An 11,028-nucleotide genomic window follows, 5' to 3' on the forward strand; every position below is an offset into this window, starting at 1 on the left:
TTAATCATAGCCAGCTTAAAGTTTTTTTGGTACGTATCCTAGAGACAAAGACGAATTAATGATATTAAGAAGAGGATCTATGACCTCTGGAAGCATCTCTTTCAGTAGCTTAGTCGGTATAGGGTCTAACATACATGTTGTCGATTTAGAAGATTTAACGAGTTTAGTAAATTCTTCCTCTCCTATAGCAACGAATGAATCAAATTTTTCCTCAGGGAGACTACAATCAGAATCAGAATCAGAATCAGAATCAAAGAGCTTTATTGCCAAGTGTGCTTGCACCCACAAGGAATTTTTCTTGGTACTGAAGCTTCCAGTGCACATATACAAATACAAATACAACAAGAAACATAGTAATACAAATTCTAAGAATAAAATATATTTTTAAAAAAATAAAATAAAAATAGTATAAAAAGTAAAAAAAAAAAAAAAGGGGTCACAGTTGGGTTTAGTCTGAATAAACATTTACAGATTATGAACATATTTACAGTATTTTGAGAAGTATGAATAATATAAATATAAATATCACCTGAGTTAAAGAATATTACACTAGACAGTGGGAGTCTAGTGCATGTTACAGATTATGAACATATTTACAGTATTTTGAGTAGTATGAATAATATAAATATAAATATCACCTGAGTTAAGAGAATATTGCACTAGACAGTGGGAGTATTGCACTTACAGGCATATGCCTTGGGGGGCATGTTAAGTGTTCAGAAGGGAAATGGCCTGTGGAAAGAAACTGTTCCTGTGCCTGGATGTTCTTGTGGCCAGTGATCTGTGTCGCCGTCCTGACGGTAACAGTTCAAACAGGGGGTGTCCAGGGTGAGTGGAGTCTGTGATGATTTTACCTGCTCTCTTCCTCACTCTGGAAGAGTACAGGTCCTGGGGGGTTGGCAGGGGGGCACCAATAATCCTCTCTGCTGTCCGGACTGTCCGTTGTAGTCTCCTGATGTCCGATTTGGTAGCTGAACCAAACCAGACAGTGATGGAAGTGCTTAAAACAGACTCAATGACGGCTGAGTAGAACTGGATCAGCAGCTCCTGTGGCAGATTGAACTTCTTCAGCTGGCGAAGGAAGTACAGTCTCTGCTGGGCCTTTTTCACAATGGAGTCAATGTGATTTGCCCACTTCAGGTCCTGAGAGATGGTAGAGCCCAGGAACCTGAATGACTCCACTGCTTCCACAGTGCTGTTCATGATGGTGAGAGGGGGGAGTGCTGGGGATTTTCTCCTGAAATCCACAATCATCTCCACTGTTTTGAGCGTGTTCAGCTCAAGGTTGTTATAGCTGCACCAGACAGCCAGCTGTTCAACCCCCAGTCTGTAAGCAGACTCGTCACCATTTTGGATGAGACCGATGACGGTGGTGTCGTCTGCAAATTTCAGGAGCTTGACAGAGGGGTCTTTAGAAGTGCAGTCATTAGTGTACAGGGAGAAGAGCAGTGGGGAGAGAACGCACCCTTGGGGGGCGCCAGTGCTGATGGTGAGGGTCCTGGATGTGAGCTTCCCCAGTCTCACTCGCTGCTGCCGGTCGGTCAGGAAGCTGGAGATCCACTGACAGATTGAGGATGGCATGGAGAGCTGAGTCAGTTTGGCTGTGAGAAGATCAGGGATGATGGTATTGAAGGCCGAACTGAAGTCCACAAATAAGATCCGTGCATAAGTCCCAGGTCTGTCAAGATGTTGCAGGATATAGTGCAGTCCCATGTTGACTGCATCATCCACAGACCTGTTTGCTCTGTAAGCAAACTGAAAGGGATCCAGAAGGGGTCCAGTGATGTCCTTCAGATAGGCCAACACCAGTCTTTCAAACGACTTCATGACCACAGACGTGAGAGCGACAGGTCTGTAGTCATTAAGTCCAGTGATTTTAGGTTTTTTGGGAACCGGAATGATAGTGGAGCGTTTGAAGCAGCAGGGAACTTCACACTGCTCCAATGATCTGTTGAAGATCTGCGTGAAGACTGGGGCCAGTTGGTCAGCGCAGGCTTTTAGACAAGCAGATGAGATGCCGTCTGGGCCTGAAGCTTTCCTAGTCTTCTGTTTTTTGAAGACTCGGCTCACGTCCTCCACACAGACCTTAAGCTCAGGTTGGATGGCAGAAGGGGGGAGGAGAGGGGTTGCAGGAGGTGATGGTGGATGTGTGAAGTGCACATCAGAGCGGGTGTGAGGTGTGAGTCTGGGCTTCTCAAACCTGCAATAGAATGCATTGAGAGTGTCAGCCAGTTGTTGATTCTCCACAGATCGGGGGGATGGTGATTTGTAGTTGGTGATGTTCCTCAGGCCTCTCCAGACTGATGCCGGGTCGTTGCACGGCCTGATGCGATACTGTAGTAGACGGTTGCATAGTTATAATTTTCTCCCTGATATTATCAATCTTATAAGTGAAGAAGTTCATAAAGTCATTACTGCTGTGCTGCTTGGAAACTTCTGTGTTTGAAGCTTTCTTTTTCGTTTGTTTAGCCACTGTTTCAAATAAATACCTAGGATTATGTTTATTTTCTTCTAATAGGGTTGAAAAATAAGCAGATCTAGCAGCTTTTAAAGCCTCTCTGTATGCAATCGAGCTCTCTTTCCATGAAATGCGAAATACCTCTAGTTTTGTTTTCTTCCAGTTTCGTTCCATTTTTCTGGCTGCTCTCTTAAGTGCCTGAGTGTGCTCGTTGTACCACGGCGTTGGATTATTTTCTTTAATCTTCTTTAAGCGCAAAGGAGCAACTGTGTCTAAAGTGCTGGAAAAGAGAGAGTTAAAAGTTTCTGTTGCAATATCAAGTTTTTCTAAGCTATCCGGGATGCTAAAATGATGAAACTGATCAGGAAGATTATTAATAAAGCAATCTTTAGTGGCAGAAGTGATAGGTCTAACATAGTTGTAACACGGAGTCGGCTTTGCAGCCTTGGCTAAATGTAATTTACACGAGACTAGATAATGATCTGAGATGTCATCGCTCTGCTGCAGAATTTCAACGGCATCCACATCTATTCCGTGTGATAATATTAGATCTAGAGTATGATTACGACAATGAGTAGGTCCTGACACGTGTTGTCTAACTCCAATTGAGTTTACAATGTCTTTAAATGCCAAACCCAATGCATCTTTTTTCATTATCGATGTGTATATTAAAATCACCAACAATTAGTACTTTATCTGCAGCCAATACTAACTCTGATAGAAAGTCCGCAAATTCTTTGATAAAGTCTGTATGGTGCCCTGGTGGCCTGTATACAGTAGCCAGCACAAATCTCAAACGTGATTTATCATTTATACTATATATTTTTACATTAAGCACTAACACTTCAAAAGAATTATATTCGAAACTTGATTTCTTAGTGGTTTTGAAAATATTACTATAAATTACAGCAACACCACCCCCTTTGCGTTTAAGACGAGGCTCATGTTTATAACAGTAATCTTGCGGGGTTGATTCATTTAAAGTAATGTAATCGTTTGGTTTTAGCCAGGTTTCTGTCAAACACAGCACATCTAGGTTATTATCTGAAATCATATCATTAACAATGAGTGCTTTTGAAGTAAGCGATCGAATATTCAGTAACCCAAGCTTTAGCATTTGCTCATCTGTATTATAGCTGTTTTTTATTTGTTGAACATCAATTACATTTTTAACCTTAGATAGGTTTAAAAGTTTTTTGGATTTCCAAATTCGGGGAACAGACACAGTCTCTATATGATGATAGCTAGGTGAAAGAGGCTCTATGTGATGGGATTTATCTGACCTGGGTGACGCGAGGCCGCTAGCAGACGGTTGGTTTAGCCAGTCTGTCTGCTTCCTGACCTGGTGCCCAATTTTTCATGTTTGAGCTCTAAGACTATGAGCCATATTACTAGAGAGAAGAGCAGCACCATCCCAGGAGGGATGAATACCATCTCTTTTCAACAGGTCAGGTTTGCCCCAAAAACTTTTCCAATTGTCTATGAATTCTATATTATTACACGGACACCACTCAGACAGCCAGCGATTCAGTGAACACAATCTACTGACTATCTCATCACTCCTGCGAACAGGAAGGGGGCCAGAGCAGATTACAGTCCTTGACATCGTACTTGCAAGTTCACACACCTCTTTAATATTAATTTTGGTGATCTCCGACTGGCGGAGTCGAACATCATTAGTGCCGACATGAATAATGATCTTAGAGAATTTACGATTAGCATTAGCCAGCACTTTAAAATTTGCTTTGATGTCAGGCGCTCTGGCTCCCGGCAAACATGTGACTATGGTCGCTGGTGTCTCTATTTTCACGTTCCGTGTGATCGAATCACCAATTACTAGGGCACAATCAACAGAATTCTCAGTGGGTGTTTCACTGAGCAGGGCAAATCGATTTGTTATGGTAATCGGAACGGAAGAGTGTTTTTTAGATCCGCGACTAGAGCGATCCCTCACTGTCACCCATTTGCCCGGCTGCACAGGCTCTACTTCAGCTGGAACCGCATCATGTAAAGAGTTCACGCTAGGCGCATCCAAAATAGTATCTAAAGCTCTAGCACTCTTACTATCCTCAATTAAGGTTTGGATGCGTGTCTCTAATTCTGAAATCTTCTCTGTCAGCCTAACTGACTCCTTGCATTTATCACATATAAATCCTATATTGCCAGCAGAAAAGCCTATGCTAAACATGTGACATGAAGTGCAGGTGACAATAACAGGACAAGACATTACTCACCTTGTTTTTTGACTGATTATTACTTACCTGAGCTTTTATTAACTCAAAGGCGCGAGCGCGCGCGCGCAAAAAAAAAAAAAAAAATAGCTGAGCGCACAGGTGGCGCATTAACAGGCTAGCAGTAGCGAATTAGCGTGTTGTGCTAGTAGTAACGGAAGCTAGCGATGTCAATCTGAGATGTTGGGTAAGCTGTATTTAGTATAGTATTTAGTATAAACTACAAATTGTAGTAAATGATGGTTCAAAACAAAGAAATACGAGGCTAAGACGGAGCTTAGCACCGAAGCAAACAAACTCACAGCAGGCAGAGAGGCAGACAGGAGCAATCAATTGTGCGGAATTGTACCTTTTAATGGTCTTCTGCAATGTTTGAGGCATATTTATTTTTTCACGCTTTAATGTTGGCCTAATTTCAGTTACATTTGCATTTTAGGGTATGTAGTTTGAATTGTATTATTATTTTTTTTATTTTTTATTTTTTATTGTAGTAACCACTCAGCTGTATGCGGAAATGCATATTTAAATTTTTTTTAAATAAATTGCAAATAAAACCATAGTCCACAACTTCTGTAGTTTTAACTTATTTTAGTAAATAAATTCAGTGAAATCATCAAACGTTTGTATGACTTGCCAGTGACTTGTGACCCAAGCTACGACTTGACTTGACTTGCTTGACATAAAGCAGTGACTTGACTTGGACTTGCTTGAGACTTGAAGGTTAAGACTTGAGACTTGCTTGTGACTTGCACATGTGTGACTTACTCCCACCTCTGGTGTCTATAATGTGATAGTCTAAACTGATTTTATTTCGGGTGCGGGTCGGGTGTCGGTTCTATTTTAAGCGGGTCGGGTGCAGATTTTAATTAGTGCTGCTGTCGGAAAACGGGTCGGGTGCGGTTTTAAGCACTGCGGGTACGGGCGGGTGCGGATTTACAAAATCGGACCCGTGCAGGACTCTGGTGTACACATAAATCTCTGACCCATCGTCGTCTTCTTCGTTGAATATCTGTCGCTCTACATACGTTATCTGGTATAATTGAAACGATTGGCTATGAGCAACGTACAGGCGCATTTGATAGACATTTGTAGCGCCCAATAAACGGCTCTGGGCATTCGTAAACCACGCCTCAAATACGAGAAAATGAACATGTGGTTCCCAGACGTCTCAAAGAGAAAGTGGTCTGACGTTAGCCAGGCTTCCTGGAAATCAATTTAAGGTGGCAAATATTGCCCCTTAATAAAAATGTTAATTTCGGTCACTACTGTGAACTGACCACTGCATAGAATATAAAAAAAATTAATATCTTCGTGGGTCTGCTGTCAACAACAGGCCTAAACCAGCCAGGGTACCAGTACAAAAACACAATCAGTAAAATATCATCTAATTATTATCAACAAAACGTTGAAAATATCTAGACATATTTTTGTCAATATTGCGCACCCCTAATGTACGGTATTAATTTTGATTTCTTCAGGTCTTAAAAAGGTCTTAAAAAGCCTTAAATTTGACTTTAAAAATTGTGCAGATACCCTGATGTGTCTCCAGAAGCTTGTGTTCTGCAAGTGAACGGCGCCTTGGGATGCCATCATCCCAAAGAGACACAAAATCACTTTCACTGACCTTTACCTGGACTGTTCCCTGCTGGTGGGATTACCTGCCCAACTCAACACATTTTCAAGAAACTGCTAAAGATCCATCTTTTCATAAACACTTGACCCAATAATACTAAATCTTTGTTTTAATAATAAATAAATAAACTTGTGTACTGTGCTACACTAACTGGGACTTGTCACTGCACTTGTTGCTTCTATTGTTCTCTTCATTTTTAAGTCACTTTGGATAAAATGTAATTGTAAATGTGTAAAATAAGTTATATTAGAGTATAAAGGCATACAGCAATTGCCTTTTAATGTAGATATTTTTACATGTTCTAAATTATATACTAAGATTGTATTTCCTATCATTCACATATCTTGATGTTCAGTGTTTGTTTAATGAGTAATACTGTAAATGTGCAGGTATTCTGTACTTATACGTTTAATTAATTTAACAGAAATTGACTGTACATTTGCTATTATTAAGTACTTAATTAGAGATTGGTCAAAGTTGTGAAATTGGAAATGCAAAAATTAAAACTGTAAATATACAAACTTTGTATTTGAAGTTATGTACTTAATGCATTTTTATACATAACTTCATAGTTATTATACACAGAAAAACTATATATTAAAAGATAATTACTGTAGATAGACAATATTATTATAAAATAACTTTATAAAACCCTAAATTTTCAGTTTAACTTGAAAGTTAAATGTTTTTTTTAATGTAATTTGACATCATGTATCCGTTTTTCCACGGTTTAATAAGCCATTATCAACAGTAATGTACTGTAATTTAATTAATTTTGACTGTAAAGTCAATTCTGTATTTTCACGGTTTTTGCCTGTAATTTTGTGAAATTGTTATTTGCTGTAATTTAACGGAATCCGTCTGGAAACTTTGCTGCCAGAGATTTACCGTTTGTATACGGGATTTTTTTTTTTTTTTTTTTTTTACAGTGTAGGCCTAGTAGCTATGGATTTGAATAATTTTACTAATATATAGGTAAACATATAGGTGAACATATAGGTGCATATATAGGTGAACATATAGGTGCATATATGTGCATATATGTACATATAATATAGGAAAACGGCCAATTTTATATATGTCATATATATTAAAAACCTATATCAAAACCTATATTAAAACATATATGTTTATATAGGTTATTTCCATGTGGGTGTCGAGTCCAACAATGTACAACAGGAGAAAATAATACAAAGTGTTCACACAATATAATGCAGAACTACGAAAACAATCACTTTTATATGCACTCCCTCAAAAACATACAAAATGCCATAATCAAGAATAATCAAATTCCACTTACAGGCAGTGCCTCGTTTAATGTGCTTTAAATCATTTTATTTAATGCGAAAGAACATACAGAGACGCAATGTTACTCACCTTAAACGAGTTAAACGAGTGTCGACTCGCGCCTGTCTTTTCACTTGATTGTAACGCCTTGCATAAAAAACACACGGCTATATTCCTAAAGATAATGAATATAACTAATTTGGATGATTAAATGTCCTCAGAACTGTGCACTGTTTGTTTATTGGCAGGTTATGGAGTCAGTCGCGTCGCAGCATATTTCGGCTATAAGTGAAACGCAGGACGGCGGTCTAAAGTTATAAGTTCACCCGCAAAGTTAGAAGTTCTCCCGTGTCCATCTCCGGCACGGGAACCAGCACTGATCCGGTGGATATTGGATAACAGACCTGTTTGCAGGTTTGATTACACTTGAATTACTTGAATGTTTAGGCCTAAATGTTTAATTTTTACTTCAAAAATGTTTGTTACATGAGTTAAAATGTAGGCAATATTGTATACGTGTTAAAAATTGTATCAAATATGCTGTATTGCTGTAGGCTACTCATCGACAATAAAGGCCAATGTCATGTAGTTATAATGGTGGTTGTATGGAATATTTTTACAAAGGTTTAGAGGAAATAAAAAAGTTAATATTACTTGCATATAAACACAGTTAATATTACTCATAAACATTTGTTTTACATGTTTTCCCCCAAATTATTTCTACTCAATTGTATTTGTTAATGTACCAAATGCAGTTACTCAGATCTATTTAATTTGTTTTATTTACATTTACTCAGTTAATAGTGTATGTAATTGATTTCACTGCTTAAAAATGTAATCAATATTCTAAGTGTAAAAATGTTTCACCAAAAAAAATTAGTAAATCATATTAAAAGTTTTTAGAGCGCATCACCACCAGAGTTCGTCACATATACAAAAATATATTCCAGCCAATTTTCAACATTTTAATCACTGTTCTAGAAACATATTTGACTCAACTTTGTTCATTTGCAATAATATGTTATGATTTGTTCACAAACCAGACAGTTCACAATTAATGTAAATACACAGTCTTACAATGGCATTGCTTTTCAACTGCTCTTTCAAATCCTGTAGGAAAATGAACAGTCCTCATAAAGGTCCGTGATATTTTGACAGTACATCCTCGAACCAGCTTCTGCACTGTACAATTTAAAAATTTGCCAACTGCATATAAGTGAATCAGATGTTGGTCATCAAAACATGAAATCTGTATGAAACACATAAACAAATGACACAAAATGTGTATAAATTCTATATGACTTTAATTTGACTAGCATATGATTCAATATAAGAACTTTAAATGAATTATATATGAATATCAGTTATTTTCTACTAATACCATACACATTTGCATACTTTTGTCATGTAAAACTCATATAAGACTTTTCACAGTATTCATATAATGCAAAAATCCCCTACAAGTTGTATGTGTGCTATTTAGTATGAAAGTGGCCATAATCGGTCTGATTTTGTATAGGACATGTATTGGCCTTAGATGAAACACAGAAGGTAATTCTGGCCGATTTAAGTAAGAAAGATATATGGTTGCTGTACATGAAGCATGCAGGTTTTTTTCATATGGGTGATGCTAGGGCATTCTGGAAAACAGTCAAGGTAATGGAAAATAAAGTTATTTCCCCTCATTTACCAATTTCTATGTTATTTAATGACATTATTATTACTGAAAAGTCTTGGATGGCCTCACTTCTAAACCATCACTTTATTAATGCAACCCATACAGTTTCAATGCCAGTCTCAATGGACACTTCAGTTACAACCTCAGCAGATCTCCAACTTTCTCCATCAAGCAACAGTGGCTTCTCCTTTACGCCTCTTTCCACCTCTGAAGTCCAGGATGAACTCACCAAGCTGAATACAAACAAATCTGCTAGCCTTGATTGTCTTGATCCTTTGTTCTTAAAAGCAGCAGCCCGCATTATTGCCGCTTCCGTCACAAGACTATTTAACATGTCCCTACAGCTCTCTGAGTTCCCTATTGATTGGAAATCAAACATAATTTTTCCCAAGCTTATCCAAAAACAGTTAAATTATTTCCTGGATAAAAATCATACATTATTTGACATGCAATCTGGTTTTCGGACAGGACATAGGTGCATTTTGAGAAGCTTTTGACACTCACGGACCCATCAACAAACTCAAATTTCAACCACTTCAAGAATTGTATCCACTGCAGACTATGCAAGTATCAATTTAATGAGGTGCTCTGAAAATGATAAGTTGATGGTTCTTTTCATAGTTAAATAGATATTTTCCATAGTTCTATTTCCTGCTTCCGGTTCCACATCACTCACCCTTTTACCTATGCATGTATGTATGTATGTATGAATGTATGTATGTTTGTTTAGTGTTAGTTATGTTTGTGAGTTAGTTAATAAAACTTGTGCACAATATGGATTTGGTGTCTGATTCTCTGCTTGCATACAACGTCCCTTTTACGATCTTGATCTTGTTACATGCTCTAAGTGCTGTACATGCTAAGGAATAATTATTTTTCAGTGACCATGAAAGATACACTTTTCTTAGAATAAATGAATAATCAAAGAGTTCGTAGGAATTGATTAATTGATTGTAATATTAAAGTTATAGCGGAGGATGTTTTACTTCCTGGTGGGTAGTCTAAACTATTGGTCCTCCTAATTGTCAATCATTCTGGTGAATCAATCAAACTTTTCAAAAAGTGGAGAGGGCGGGTCTTATCTAAAATTTGGAAAGATCCTCCGCTATACCTTTAATTTAGCTTACCTCAAATTTAATCTAATTAACTGACCCAAATATTAATAATTAATCATAATTGGTAATTATGGATTATTATTCATATTTCCCCTTTGAGCTAATATTGTTACATCTTTATGCAGATGACACCATTTTGTACTCAGTTGGTTCCTCTCCCAATTCTGCGGCTTCCAGTCTTAAACTCAGCTTCACCTCTATAGAGCAGTTCTTTGACAATCTCCACCTCCGTATTAAACTGTCATGTGATTGGTTTTGACATTGGCTGTCATGAGGCCATTATAACTATGTCATGTATACTTTTCTTGACCTCAACTACAGTGGTACAAATTTAATGTGTCATTAAAGTGACATTTTAATGACAAATTCAATTTGTACCACTGTAGTTGAGGACAAGACAATTTATGTTGTCTTGGTAATGTCAAGTTGTCATGACAAAGACACTGACAGGTTTTTGATGTATTGGTTTATGTCAAGTTGTCATAACAAAGACATCTCAAACAATGTCATATTTGCATTAAAAATGTCATAATTGAGCGAATGATACTTAATGACAGTTGTCATAAAGATGCATAAAACCTCCTTCATATTCATGACATGTGTCATGTCATGATTATGAAGGTGTC

Source organism: Leuciscus leuciscus, assembly GCF_965113295.1.
Source record: "Leuciscus leuciscus genome assembly, chromosome: 12".
Classification (NCBI taxonomy): Eukaryota; Metazoa; Chordata; class Actinopteri; order Cypriniformes; family Leuciscidae; genus Leuciscus; species Leuciscus leuciscus.